This window comes from Schistocerca nitens, chromosome 1, assembly GCF_023898315.1.
Source record: "Schistocerca nitens isolate TAMUIC-IGC-003100 chromosome 1, iqSchNite1.1, whole genome shotgun sequence".
NCBI lineage: Eukaryota > Metazoa > Arthropoda > Insecta > Orthoptera > Acrididae > Schistocerca > Schistocerca nitens.
In genome coordinates, this window is record NC_064614.1 from 762,641,005 (window position 1) to 762,655,109 (window position 14,105).

At 47.0% G+C, this 14,105-nt stretch overlaps 1 non-coding gene across 1 annotated transcript; it reads left to right on the forward strand.

Annotated features, from left to right (window-relative positions):
• Positions 1-9,266: 9,266 nt before the first annotated feature.
• On the forward strand, positions 9,267-9,341 carry Trnai-uau (transfer RNA isoleucine (anticodon UAU)). The gene has a single exon. It is a non-coding gene; the product is annotated as a tRNA-Ile (tRNA).
• Positions 9,342-14,105: the final 4,764 nt, after the last annotated feature.

The window sequence follows — 14,105 nt, forward strand, 5'->3', positions numbered from 1 at the left end:
GGGTTTTAATCTGCAATAAATGTATAAGCAGAAACAGCATTTATCCTCTGTAGTTACTGGTTCCCTTAATCATTCATTTATGTTTGTGTTGTAATTTATATATTGAAGAGCAAGAAGGAGGATATAATATCACCATTAAGAGATCCTATGATCTGCTTCAGGGGATAGTGAGACAGGGCCAAATCTTCATTTCCGCGTTCATTATTTTTCCGTTGTGCACATTAATTTTACACCCGCCTGCAGTAGCATCATGGACGATTATCAGGTGCTTGGTGCGCAATATGGCAGTCCTCTATGTTAATGGGCAGACGTGATCGACCGAAACTTTGGGGGGGGGGGGGAGAGTATGCCTGTTTTTACGTTTCCATCTATTCCCACGTCAGGCCACTGTTCAATCTAAATGCACCTAGAATGTCGGTATCGCAAGATTCGATCATCTGGCCAAATGGAGAACCACAATGGGGCCACTTTCAAACTCTGTCAGGTGCTGATAATGCTGTCGTTTGCAGTGATCACTCAATATCTGACACCGTTCAAGGGCCTTGCATGCCCTACCAGCCATCGTAATAGTAATAAATTCTGAACTGTCTAATGCACCCTACTGTCGGTTCTACCTGTCACAGACAGTTCCAACTCTCATATATACCTGCCGGTGTTGAGGAAATGTGTGAAATTACGCTGACATCCTAATATTTCTTATGGGTGCTTCACTTTCTTCGTCAGACAGTTTATTACGTTATGTGGAGTACCTAAATTCAAGTGATTAATACATAACTGTGATGAGAACTTGAAAATTGTAGTGGTTTGACTTGTGTTGATCGTGAGTATAATAATGAAAGAATGAGATCGGGGGGGGGGGGAGGGGGATGGAGGGGAAGAATCTGACAAAGATAGTGAGAGAGTTTGTATGTAGGTGTGAGAGAGAGAGGGAGATGGTTCAAATGGCTCTGACCACTATGCGACTTAACTTCTGAGGTCATCAGTCGCCTAGAACTTAGAACTAATTAAACCTAACTAACCTAAGGACATCACACACATCCATGCCCGAGGCAGGATTCGAACCTGCGACCGTAGCGGTCGCCCGGTTCCAGACTGTAGCGCCTAGAACCGCACGGCTACTCCGGCCGGCGAGAGGGAGAGAGAGAGGAGGAGGAGGAGGAGGAGAAGAAGACGAAGTAGAAGAATTTTCAACTTTCCATGGATCCAAAATATTCTTGCTTAGAATTATACCAACGCGGTGCTGCACCACAAATAAGTACAGGCGTGGATTTGGCGAATTCTTGTAAATCTAGCGCAGCTATGGCTGGAAGGCAATAGTTAAGCAACCGATTGGCACATCGGATGGCAGACGCGGGCAATGTTGATATTTGGCAAACGATTCTGCGAGAGAGGTTTCGACACCGCTTGTAGGCTAGAAGGCACACAGGGTGAGCATTATATACAAATGTAAAGTAATCAGGGCAGCACATGGCATCGACGTACTGTGAAGAACCCATACGTTGCAGTTACAACAGCGCCTAGTGACGAATGTGTAGGGGCCGAAGCGTACTGAGGAAAGATAACGTTGTAATTACTAAAGGGCACTCTACTTGTTCCCTCCAGAAGAACTGCGTTACAGGCGCAGGGAAAAGCCGTGTAAATAAACGAGCCCAGAGGCTCAAAGCAGGAATTTGTATCACCATCCTGTCTGCGTCTAGGCCAACCACGACGACCTTTTAGTGATGGATATAGGCGGTCAACTGGGCCGCTGAAGCTACCTCCAAACCTCCGCTGCACGGACGCGTCATTGCGCGTCGCATCTTGGAGCTGCTACCATGGCGCGAGGCGCGAGAGGGCTGTTGGCCTCCGCTCTCTGGGTGACATCGTCCGGCACACAGTAAGCAGCCGTCAGCAGGGAGCGAATTCCCGGCGTCCCTGGTGCAGAGTTGTCTCCGGGCACTGAACGAGCTGGCCTTGGTGGGCGGTAGGAGCTGCTAAGATGCACTACAACGACGGTGGTCGGCTGCTTCCCTTCGGCGCTCTACATGGGGATCACGAGTCGCGCTTAAGGGAGCAATCCGCCTTGTCCCGGGCCACGGGGCGCAGCTAACGCACATGGCGGCCACTTAGCCGTGACTTGAATAGGAACGCTAGGTGTGCAAGGCTGAGCAAACGGACGCCGACCCTGTAGATTCAGAAATTTGCCTTGGTGCTAACGCACGTACTGTGCGCGCCGCCATCGTCGAGTTCAGTAGAAGGCTCGCTGTATACCTTCGATGTAACAAAGTCAATGACACACTTGCCTATGTTTCTCTGCACGCATCGGCGTGAGTCATCCCTCTTTCTGAAATATTACAACCCCAGAGCTAGGGGGAAGTACCAGGTAGAAGGACTGATGGCGCATGTAAACACGTTCAGAGCACACAGGGACAGGTACAAAAGCGCACGCGTTAACACGTCCAGAGCAGTTAAAGGGTTAAATACAATGATGGAAAAAAATCGCGTCACCAAGAAGGAGTTGTGCGACATAAACGAAAGTTGGTGGGCGTGTTTCTACAACTCAAAGATGGTGTCTATTCAGATTTCACGCCACTCGCGTAAGAGGGGCGCTAGTAGAGCCGCTACGAGACTACAAATCTGCTTTGCTTCATATACCCCCTGCAACGGTCCTGAGCGTTAGTTATCTCCTGATTGGGAGTCGTGAGTTGACGTTAGTCAAGAATGTCTTTAAGGCGACAGAGACGCCATTATCAGCACTTCACCGAGTTTGAATGAGGTCGAGTAAAAGAGCTATGACGTGCTGGATGTTAATTCCGCAACACTGCAGAAAGACTTGGCGTGAATGGCGGCACTGCACATGACTGCTAGCAGCGCTGGTCACGAGAATGTTCGGTCGTAAGAAGATCGGGCTCCGGACGGCCACGTGGCAGTACCGAGAGGGCAGACCATCGTTTTCGGTGTGTGTATCTGGTGCATCGTAGTGCGTCAGCAGTACCAATTTGAGAAGCAGTTGGCTCCACCGTGACATAACTAACTGTTGCAAAGTGGTAGAATTCAAGACGCCCGGATCTCAAACCATCGCCAATTGTGACTTACGTGGAGTGAAGCGAGAGCTCACTGGAAGACAGTGTGGATGTCTGATGTTTCTTTTTTTCTGGTGAAAGTTTGTTCTGCCTCCGTGCGAGTGATGGTCGTGTGTTAGGTATGAGGTCAGTTGAGGGCCTACAGCCAACGTGTCTGCGTGATAGACGCACTGGACCTACACCTGCAGTTATGACTGGGCTGCGTCTTCGTATGACAGCAGGAGCACTCTTGTGGTTATCCCACGCATCCTGACTTCAAATCTGTACGTAGATCTGGTAACTGGGTTTGCTGTGCTGCCATTCATAAACAGCATACTAGAAGGAGTTTTCCAACTGGATAACGCTCACCTAATACCCAGCATGCTCTACAGAGTACGAAGTGTTCCTTGACCTACTCGATCGCCGGATCGCTCTCCAGTAGAGCGCATATGGAATATCAGACAACAACTCCAGCTTCAAACACGAACAGCATTAATCGTCCCTGTGTTGACCTACCAAGTGCAATAATCATGGAACTCCATCCCACAGACTGACATCTTGCAGGTGTACAACACAATGCATGCACGTTTGCATGCTTGCTCTCAACATTCTGTGGTTTATATCGGTCATTAAAGCACCAGCATTTCACATTTGCAATGGTTTATCCCGCGCTTGCATTAAGCTACGATATTGCAGTGTTAATCATTTACGTTTGTTATCTAGACAAATCTATTCCAGAAATTTTCATTATTCTACATTCATTATTTTTTGGTGTTGCGATTCCTTTCCATCAGCGTATAGAGATAGACAGTCTGTTCTCAGATATGTGAATGCTTTCCTGAAGCACTGACATTTCTATGGGTGCAGGTAGTAAACAGAATTTACCTATCATTTACTGGAAAGAAAATTAAGAATCCTACTGATGACGCTGTAACTTCAATGAGACATTTTCGCGTGAAAAGAAAAAGAACTTGTGTTTATTCAAGGCAAAACCTATCTAAATACAAATTTATTTGCAAGCAGACATGAACACAAGAGTGAGTTTCAACATCAAGATGAATCTTCTGTGGTTGTGAATGGGTTTCCGGTGCATTTTATATGTGTTGCAATGATTAACACTGTACTGTGGATTGGTTATGTGTGCAGCAGTTAACGGTTAACGTGTTCAGTTGTTTTACAATGAAGGTGTCCATCAACCTGTCATATACAGCAGCTCAGGCAAGTTTTACGTGAAATTTGGTTTATTTCTGAGACTGAGAAGTAATTGTTTTATCATCTGGATGTGGAGTGGCTTCTTTTGCAGTTTTTTTTATTTGCGGAGAAAGCTAATTTCACTTTATGTGACTTAAATAAGTATGCTATTTATGTGCAGTTTTGCTTTTTTTTGCTGGTCACACATTGGATTGTGTTAGTAGTTCCTTCCACAGACCCAGGAATTTCTTTCTTATTTTTTGTTTGTCTCTGCAGTTTGCTGAAGAAATCTTTATCCAGTTGAATTTACTTTATGATGTGTAATTACTTGTTCCTATTTTCTTTAGTTGACCTGTGTACCATCGTTTTGGATGCTTTATTCAGCTGAAGTATGTGAGTGCCGTTTTTGCTGTTTTCAATCTAAAGCGAAGTTGACTGCGTATTTAGTTGACAGTTTTCTGTTCAAACCAGTTAATGGTGTCATGTCTAAGGAAGAGAACTAGGACATAATATTCGACAAGTATAGCAAGCAAGCACCGTAAGCTTCTCGTGGCCATAAATTTAGATATTAAATGGTTGCTATAGTCGGCTGCTAGTGACGAAATTTGTATGCACAAACCATACGCACTGTCCTGTCACATTAATGCGACCACCTTCTGCAGTGCGAGACACGCATGAAGAGAGTCACTGAGATTTCGGAAGGTCCCAACACGCATGTGGAGCCACGCCGACTGCAGTGCCTGGCCAGTTGCGCCAGGTTTCTCGGTTGAGGAGCCACGGCACGAACTGCCCGATCGAGATGATCCCACAGATTCTCGATTGGGTTTAAATCCTGGGAGTTTGCTGCGCAGGGGAGTACGATAATCTCAGCCTGGTGCACTGCGAGCTGCGTGACACGTTGCATTTCCTGCTGGTAGCTGCCATCGTGCTGAAGAGGAAAACACAGTGAATGTAGAGGTGGACACGGTCCCCAAGGATAGATTCACACTTGCGTTGATCCAAACGTTTCACGCTGTACACGCTAACGGCCATCTGTCCGATGGAATGTCGTTCATCTCAAAAGGTCACCAGTCGCTACTCAGCAGACGCCCAGTTGCGATACGGGCGTGCAAATTGCAGCCTTCGTCACCGATAAACAGCAGTCAGCATGGGTGCATGAACCAGGTGCCTGTCCTTGGTTCATCTGGGCGGACAGATGCTCAATACTTGCACTTCCATTCGCCCATATGCGCCTCTATTACCATCGTTTATCTCTGTTATCTGTGGCCCGTGGTGCACCACAGTGGCATTGTCGCCGGTTTTGGATAGCGCTGTTTGCCAGGCACAGTATAACCACAGCGGCAGGCGAAGAGTTCACAGAATTAGCCGTTTCGAAAATGCTTCCACTCTTGGGCAGAAAGCCAATGACCTTGAAACGGCCGCGGTGGTCGAGCGGTACTAGGCGCTTAGTCCGGAACCGCGCGACTGCTACGGTCGCAGGTTCGAATCGTGCCTCGAGCATGGATGTGTGTGATGTCCTTAGGTTAGTTAGGTTTAAGTAGTTTTGAGTTTTAGGGGACTGATGACCTCAGATGTTAAGTCCCATAGTGCTCAGAGCCATTTTTGAGCCAGTGGTCTTGCCCTCTTGGATATGAGATACACAGCTCCGTTTCCGCATTACGACAACGGCTGCACTGTTTCCCGCGTTTCCCCTACACGCGTCATATACACTTTACCGCTAGTGCTACCACCTGCCATCTGTGAGTTGTTACTGCATGTTGACGTCGAACATAGGCGGTGGTCACGTTACTGTCGCTGGACCGTGGAGAACTGCTTTCTCCACATGCTGTAATTACAGTGAGGAATGATCAGAGTTACACCTGTACCGAGGTGCTGACTGCACGGAAAGGTTTTATGAAATAGCTGTATTTGATTGGCAAGTACACAAAAAAGTTACTTCTCTGCGAAACAAATGGATGAATATTAGCCTTGAAGTGCAAGCAGTAAGTTTAAATACAGAAGCTGGCAATATCTGCAAGGAACGCCTCAAGCAAAGTGATGTGCAACATATACTCTCATCAAAAAAGTTTTGCATCACACCGGTTCCCAGAACTCCTGAAGGTAACGTTAATTGTGGATATCGTATATCAGACACAGTCCCTTTGACTATTCAGAGATGTCACGGAACCTGCCCAAAGATGTAAAAAATCATGAAAATGGAAATGAGCGTTTGGCGTCATTGGCCGTGAGGCCCCTGGCCGGGCAGGTCCGACCGCCTTGGTGCATGTCTTATTACATTCGACGCCACATTGGGCGACCTGCGTACCGGATGGGGATGAAATGATAATGAAGACAGCACAACACCGAGTCCCTGAGCGGAGAAAATTCCCGACCCAGCCGGGAATCGAATCCGGGCCCGTAAGACGGCAATCCGTCACGCTGAACACGTTTTTTTTCTTCCTTCATTTTGTTCGTTGTTGATCGTTGTGTTTGGTCGTTGCGGACGTCAAATGACATTCGTTAAAGTTCGTTTGTTGATCCTCCCACTCAGTTTTTTATTACAGAGGCCAATCAGCTCTCTGACCGAACATGCTGAGCCGATCAGTTCCAGTCATTCCACCATGCCTAGACGGTCATATCGCTGTTCGATCGCGTCCGTATTGTTACTTGGTGCCACATGTAAGTGTTCCAGGCGTCTCAGATTGAATCAAACCGATATGGCTCGGACATAGAGGAGATAGAGGGAGGCGGGAACTGTCGATGACATGCCTCGCTCAATCCGCTCAAGGGCTACTACTGCGTTGGATGACCGCTATCTACGGATTATGGCTCGGAGGAACCCTGACAGCAACGCCACCATGTTGAATAATTCTTTTCGTGCAGCCACAGGACGTCGTGTTAATTCAAACTGTGCCAGGCACTTAATTGTGAACGGCAGAGTAATCACGTAGATGTAGATATGCGCAATAGGCTGCATGATGTGCAACTTCACTCCCGACGTCCATGGCGAGGTCCATCTTTGCAACCACGACACCATGCGGCGTGGTACAGATGGGCCCAACAACATGCCGAATGGACTGCTCATGATTGCCATCACGTTCTCTTCACCAATGAGTGTCGCATATGCCTTCAACCAGACAATCGTCGGAGACGTGATTGAAGGCAACCCGTACAGATTGAACGCCTTAGAAACAGTCCAGCGAGTGCAGCAAGGTAGAGGTTCCCTGATGTTTTGGGGTGGCATTATTTGGGGCCGACGTAAGCCGCTGGTGGTCATGGAAGGCGCCGTAACAGCTGTACCATACGTTAATTCCCTCCTCCGACCGATAGTGCAACCATATCGGCACCATGTTGGCGAGGCATTCGTCTTCATGAACGACAATTCGCGCCCCCATCATGCACATCTTGTGAATGACTTTCTTCAGGATAACGACATTACTCGACTAGAGCGGCCAACATTTTCTCCAGACATTAACCCTATCGAACATGCCTGGGATAGATTGAAAAGGGCTGTTTACGGATGACGTGACCCACCGACCACTCTGAGGGATCTACGCCGAATCGCCGTTAAGGAGTGGGACAATCTGGACCAATAATGCCTTGATGAACTAGTGGATAGTAAGCCATGACGAATACAGGCATGCATCAAAGCAAGAGGACGCGCTACTGGGTATTAGAGGTACCCGTATGTACAGCAATCTGGACCACCACCTCTGACGGTCTCGCCGTATGGTGGTACAACATGCAATGTGTGGTTTTCATGGTCCATAAAAGGGCGGAAATGATTTTTATGTTGATCTGTATTCCAATTTCCTGTACAAGTTCCGGAACTCTCGGAACTCTAGGAACCGAGTTGATGCAATTTTTTTTTTTTAATGTGTGTAGATCAGTGTCATTTTGCTGGCATATTTCGAGGAGCTGCACATGCATACTTTAAATTATAGATCTAATTACATGGTGCATGTTTTGATTCACAATTAGATTAGTTACTAATCTCGCTTTTTAATTATGAAGCCGGCTGAAGTGGCCGAGCGGTTCTAGGCGCTTCAGTCTGGAACCGCGCGACCGCCACGGTCGCAGGTTCGAATCCTGCCTCGGGCATGGATGTGTGTCATGTCTGTAGGTTAGTTAGGTTTAAGTAGCTCTAAGTTCTAGGGGACTGGTGACCACAGCTGTTAAGTCCCATAGTGCTCAGAGCCATTTGAACCATTTTTAATTATGAACCTATGTGACGAAGTGGAAAAAATGAGCATAATGAAACGGTGATAAGTCCTGACCATGTTTTGTGATTGTGAAAAACATGGGAAAGCACAGAGTATTCACTCTTGTGACTAAAAGATTCTGTTTATGAATTCCTTAAACACACTAGCATTTCCTCTAGATAAATGTGTATGATCCTTGCAGCCTGATGTGTTGTAAATAATAGCATGCAAAGTGTGGTGTGTATTTGAGTGTGAGACGTTAGGAAGTTACTCCGGCTTGTTGCTGACTTCACTAACCATTGTCCTCACTCTAATGAGCGTACAAGCTGAAACAGCATGCAGAATTTATCTGGGAGGAGTACTGATCACGAAAAGAATTGACTACTTTCACCAGGCTCATTTAATTGACCTGGCTGCATATTCCAAATACAATTCAGGGTGTAAATGCTTATTAAAAGTAACTGTAGTGTACTGCAAATACAAATAGGTAGGTGCTCTAAAGAATAAAACAGATACTGAGGTTACAGACACTTAGAAAAACTATAGAAGAAGTAATAGGATTCTGAATCATTTACAAAGAGACTTGGGTTAGGAGCTTTACAACACCCGTACTCTTAAGCTAATGCAGCTACGTAGAATTAAGCACCCCTCATCGTTTTCTACTTTGACAGCTTCAGTTTATGAGTGGTTCAAGAAAACTCTTAAAGATTTGATGTTTACGCGGTTCACATAACAACTGATGGGCAAACATCTATTAGGCGCACTACGAATGTAGTGGTGTGGACATGTTGGGAATGTGGATCTCACGGGGAGCGTGCAAGGGATAAGTCCCTGCAGTCGCACTATCCTCTGTGCCCGCGGTGGCTCAGATGGATAGAGCGTCTGCCATATAAGCAGGAGATCACGGGTTCGAGTCCCGGTCGGGGCACACATTTTCAACATGTCCCCAATGAAGTACATCAACGCCTGTTTGCAGCTAGGGTGTCCATTTAATTATCATTTCATTTCTAGCAAAGCTGCATGGTCATCCACGGTAAATGTTCTTTCGGGAACAGATACTACCGTCATATATAACTTCCTTTCAAATGGAGTCATCTGTTAAGATCTATTAAGTCAGTCATACAAAACTCAGACCAGCTAACGTGAGGCATATTTATGTGAGTGATAATGGCTTTTTGTCTGCTGCTTATTATAAAATCAAGATGGTAGATTCTTGAACTGCTACATGCAAATCTGATGAATTGGTTAAATTAGCGATCTAAGACAATTTTCGAAAAGGGTTCCACACTAAACTAGTTTACTGAGGTAGTCGAAATATGAAAAGTTCAGAAGACAAATCCAAGAACGTATCTGCTGGAAACATACCTATCATGAACTGTGGCAGGATGTTTCTGCAGCACAGAGCCACAGAAACCCTGATAGTCATACACATATCTAACTTTAAAAAAATCATACAAAGAAAATATAACGAAGATTTGTGAAAGGGTATGGATTTTTAATATAACTGCATGTGTAAGGACATGGCTATGAGCAGAAACGCGAAATATATTCCCCTTCCGAAATGCAAAGCAGACAATTGTGCAATTGGTATCACCACTGGATGAGAATGATGTAATTTCTCCCACCTGTTCTTGTCGTGGAAAGCTGTCCGACTGTTTCAGTTCTTTGACAGTAAAATACTGATCTGTGATTGGGAGGACTAAATATGTGTAACACAACTGACATGAATGCTCTCCAAAGGGACATAGCTAAGGAATAGGGGAGGGGCCGGCAGAGACGGCAGAAGAGTTGAGAGAAGTGGAGGGGCAGAGGAGAATGAGAAAGGAAAGAGGAAGGGGTGGGGAATTCAAGGTCACATTTTACGCAAAGTCGCCACTGCATTGCACGTGATTGCTGGATTCCACACATTCTTACGTTGTGGCCCTTCACTTTTACACTTAAGTGGGTTTAAGCTTATTCACTTATTGCTATACATGAACAGTAATTGTTATTCTCCACCTCAAAAATGGCTCTGAGCACTATGGGACTTAACTTCTGAGGTCATCAGTCCCCTAGAACTTAGAACTACTTAAACCTAACTAACCTAAGGACATCACACACATCCATACCCGAGGCAGGATTCGAACCTGCGACCGCAGCGATCGCGCAGTTCCAGACTGTAGCGCCTAGAACCGCTCGGCGACCCTGGCCGGCTATTCTCCATGCCATGAAAGTATTGAATAAACTCTACACTTCATCGTTCATCAGTATCTTGAAGGGCTTGCATCAAGTGAATCCTGTATGGTTTGAAACATAAATGTAGTGGCAAAACACGCCAGACAGACAAATAAAGGTTTCGGCCAGTACTGTGAGTAGACTTACACAGACTGTGCACAAAATTGATCAATGCATTCTGCGCCTTAACTGAGCAAACGGAGACGACCTGTAAATTTACGCCCGCATCTCGTGGTCGTGCGGTAGCGTTCTCGCTTCCCACGCCCGGGTTCCCGGGTTCGATTCCCGGCGGGGTCAGGGATTTTCTCTGCCTCGTGATGGCTGGGTGTTGTGTGCTGTCCTTAGCTTAGTTAGGGTTAAGTAGTTCTAAGTTCTAGGGGACTTATGACCACAGCAGTTGAGTCCCATAGTGCTCAGAGCCATTTGAACCATTTTTTTGTAAATTTACGTGTACATAAACATCTAATGCTTTTGAAAATGCTGCAGTCTGGAACCGAGCGACTGATGACCTCAGAAGTTAAGTCGCATAGTGCTCGGAGCCATTTGAACCATTTTTGAAAATGCTGATGTCATCACCCGTGCAGAAAGAGTTGTCCGCGTTTTGCATTGGAGTGAAGTCGTAGCAAGCGTCCCCGTGTCTGTGTTTTTGCTCGGGAGTCAAGGTGTGCAGTACAAACTTCGCAGCCGGCCGCTGGTGGCCGAGCGGTTCTGGCGCTACAGTCTGGAACCGCGCGACCGCTACGGTCGCAGGTTCGAATCCTGCCTCGGGCATGGATGTGTGTGTTGTCCTTAGGTTAGTTAGGTTAAAGTAGTTCTAAGTTCTAGGGGACTTATGACCTCAGCAGTTGAGTCCCATAGTGCTCAGAGCCATTTGAACCATTTTTGAAGAAACTTCGCACACACTTACCTCTTCTTTTTCTTGCTCTATCTTGCGTCTTCACGGAGTTAGTATGTTAATCTGGGCGATGTTAGTGGTAGAGGCTTGTCCAGTGCCCTCCCTGTCACCATCCTCCCCTTCCTCCTGCCCCCTCCCCTCGCAGGTTCGAATCCCGTGTGTGATGTCCTTAGGTTAGTTAGGTTTAAGTAGTTCTAAGTTCTAGGGGACTGATGACCTGTGATGTTAAGTCGCATAGTGCTCAGAGCCATTTGAACCATCTTTTGAACCTTCCCTCGCCCCTGGGGCGGAATTTGTGTACCCACATGTCTGCGTCTGCTGTCATCTCACGTGAAAGTGTGAGAATGTACCTGAAGTGTTTGCGGATCGTGTAACTGGGGCGGGATGCGGGTACCAGTCCGGTATTTACCGGGGGTTGGAAAATATGGAAAATACGGCACCAAAGCTGGCCAGTTCACTGGCTGTCCCAAATAAAGCACGGGGAGTATTCTACAGGGGATCAGCGCGCCTTCCTGATTGCCGGGAACGACGTGCTAACGGTCACGGCTATCGGGGCGCGTTTTTGCATTCATTCCACTCTTCTTCAGAATATAGTGGAGAATGTCTTGAGCGCTCGATTTGGAGATGTTGCTCCTCTGTGATTTGTGACACGACAGTGCTGAAACTCTATGGCCGCACTTCCAATACTTAGCACTGCCTGATCACCAACTGACTGATGAAACGTACACCCGCTATTTACACTTGTTATATCGACTTGTCACTTCATTTGCTGCGTTGACGTCGTTCATACACTAGGAATTAAATCGTTCGCGGAACTATAAGGATGCACGTTTTATGTTCGCTGCCGCAGAAATAATTATTTTACCGATGTTTCTTAAAGGGAACTCTAACTCTGTATTATTTTTTTGTCGTTGGGTGGCGTGACCATTGTACTGGTTACCGAAACGAGTAGTCATTAGAGAAAATATGAAAGCTGCTGTAGCATAAATCAAATAATTTTTTCCATTATGTGGATCGCTTTTTCACCCGGCGGTACGTCGGTAATATGTAACTCTGTATAGACCTCCTAATCGCTACTAAAAAAAAATTGTCTCATTCATTTAGAAGTGATTAAATATTTGTCAGTGAACGCCACGTCTCCCATTCCGTCCGCCAGCTCAGCTCGGCGCGCCTGAGAGTTTGTGGAGCGCCCTGAGTAATGGCTAACGGGCGGCGGCAGCGGCGCGGGATTCCAGCACGTCTGGCGTCCGGCCGGACGCACAAAGGCGCCGCTGGCGGCGGAGCAGATTCGCCGCCAGAGAAAGGGGCATTCTCCACGCGCCGCTGGCTTTCTGCGGCCCTGCTCTGCTCTGCTCTCCCCAGCTCCCCTGGGCCGGGAACGGGACCGCGGACGCTCATCTTTAAGGGCGCTCGTGAGCGCGACGCGCGATCCGCCACAAAAGCGGCGGCCCGGCCAGCCGGTGTGGAGAAAGGCCGATTGGACACGCGCGCGAGCCGGACCGGGAACGGCCGCTCACATGTGTGTGTGTGTGTGTGTGTGTTTCAAGAAGATGGAAGAATCCACCGATACCTAGTAGTAAATTTAGCGTATTCGCAATTGCGAATACGGACAACCACCAGTTGTAGAATGGAATGACGACTATGAAAATTTGTGCCGGACCGAGACCCTACACCGGATTTCCCGCTGATCGCGAGCGGTCGCCTTACCATTTGGTTATCCGTGCACGACTCCCGGCCGGACCCAGACTCCGATACGTTGTTAGCCATGTGTCTACAAACTGTACTCGTACATCCACTATGTTTATAACTGCACGGGTGAGACATTTTACTCGACAATCACTTGTCGGCGGATAAATGTGATGTTGCAATGCCCGTGTTATTCTGAATTACGGTGCAAAGTACCTTTCGACATGCATCCTGAATAGTACAGGCACTTATAAATTATACGTTGTCGTGTTGGAAGTCTGATCTGGAAGCTGGAGAGATCTGTTCTTTCCACCAACCTGTCGTCTTCTAGTGTCCCCAGCGCAGAAGACAGCTCATCGGTCGTGGGATCTCCTTCGGCGGATACTGCTAGGCTGTCATCTCGAACTTGAACCTATGTTTGTGCTTTTTTTTATGTCACTTGCCCAGGTCAGTCTATGTATCTACTGTAGTAGTGACAATGATGGTAGGCGACACCTCGCAAAAAATGGCTCTGAGCACTATGGGACTTAACATCTGTGATCATCAGTCCCCTAGAACTTAGAACTACTTAAACCTAACTAATCTAAGGACATCACACACATCCATGCCCGAGGCAGGATTCGAGCCTGCGACCGTAGCGGTCACGCGGTTCCAGATTGAAGCGTCTAGAACCGCACGGCTACACCGGCCAACCGACACCTCTCAGTAATCCGTTTGTTTATATTTTAAAATATCACTTTTTACACTGTCTTCCACAATACTGGACATAGCTTTCTGAATAGTATGATAATTTTTCTGACAACTTCCAATACAGAGTGCATGTCCGTCCGAAACAGATACACGTCCGAACCTCCGGAACACCCGAAACAGAGTCACTAGCGCAGTCGAGGTACTTCG